Genomic DNA, 1,676 nt, shown 5'->3' with positions numbered 1-1,676 from the left:
ATATTACTCTTATATCCAGCTTTGTGATTCGTTCCTTGCCCTTTCCCTTCGCGTGTTTCCTTCGTGTTTCGTATCTTTCGTGATAATGTTCGTTTTGCCATTCGTTATCTTTATTTCCGTATAAATTCGCTCTCTTGTGCCTACAGAAACCTTCGGAGCATAGTTTACTCCTGCAGCCGGATAATACATCTTTACTTCTTATCTGATGTCATCTTCATCTTCTTTTGTTAATTGCTAATCCTGACATTTAACGTGTCCTTTGGCTGCTGGCACTTATTTCAAACGTCAACCTTCGACGGTTTTTTTTTTTTTCATTTTCTTCATATTATTTTCCTTACCTTTATTCGATGTCAGTTCTTAATATCTGCACATTCTGCAATTGCTTTTCTTTGTTCATCTTTAATTTTATTATTACTATACTGTTTCCTAATGCCTTTTTTTTTTTTTCATTTTATACATATACGTTTTGCAAATTCTCGATTGTTCTTTAGCCATCTTTATTTCCTGTTCTTTAAGAAACTCCTTGATCCTGCAGAAGAAAACTAGCCCTGCTGAAAACATCTAGGGATATTCAGCGTAATACCAAACTTTCCCTTGTAATTTGATTTTAAGTTTTGAAGCTTCATAACTTAAACTTCTGATATTACAAAAAACATGATTTTCAACGAAAAATTAGCGAAAGTTAGAAGTCGTGTAGTTGCCTAGGAGAGCCCATTAGCTTGGACAGATAGCCCTATTACTGGTGACAAAAGTCTAACATATTTTTGTCAGAAGGACGTAGATTGTAGGGCTGGGAAGTAGATAAGTTAAATTAACCTTATTTGAATAATTGGACTTTTACAACACTATGTGAGTATTGCCCAGTGTTCTTGTGTTAATCATTCATATTCATGTAATTATCTTTATTATCTAAGTGTTCCCTTTCTTTGTGCACTCTCCCTCTCTCTCACCTTTCTCTATCAAAAGCCCTTTCATCCTTCTCTCAGCGCCTCCCTCTTTCCCTGTCCTTTTATTGTATCCTTCCTCAGTTCCCTCCCTCTTTCTCGATCTATTTCTTATCTCAAGCCCGTTCTATCCGGTACTTCATTCCACCATTCCTAGTCGTATTTTCGTCTATTCGGTCCTCACGGCTTTTTACCCTCACTTTCAACCTTTACAGATGAAAGCAAAGTATCCTTCGCGGAAACATACACATTTTTCAGTTCCTGTTATTTGAATGTTTGTAACTTCGCATATTCCTTTGCTAATGTTTTTTTTCTTCTTCCTTCCTTCTAAATGTTATTTCGCCAATCTCGAGTCTGTAACTTTTAATCTGTTCCAATTATTCATTATCCTGGATATTGATGATATCACCTTGGTGTGCATTCAGAATAATGGTATTTCATGCTGTGCTGTTTGTATCCTTTTACTCTCCTATTTACACGCATTTCCCCTTTTGATTTTATATTGGCATAATAGAGGCCAGTTTTGTAACTTTTCTCACTCATTCAACTAACCAGGGACAAAAATCTTTGGTAGTTTCCTCCGTTTGTGTTCATGAAAGACTTTTCATCAACTTAGTCGTTGTAGCTCATTCAAAGTTTGCCTGTTTTATTTATTCTGTACGTGAAAATAAGAATTTTCATGGGACAAGTGGATATTCGGGCGAGGGGAATTGACAATAAGATAAAAACAAA

Source organism: Penaeus monodon, chromosome 33, assembly GCF_015228065.2.
Source record: "Penaeus monodon isolate SGIC_2016 chromosome 33, NSTDA_Pmon_1, whole genome shotgun sequence".
In the NCBI taxonomy this organism is placed as follows: Eukaryota; Metazoa; Arthropoda; class Malacostraca; order Decapoda; family Penaeidae; genus Penaeus; species Penaeus monodon.
Note: the sequence above shows the minus strand (reverse complement) of the source record.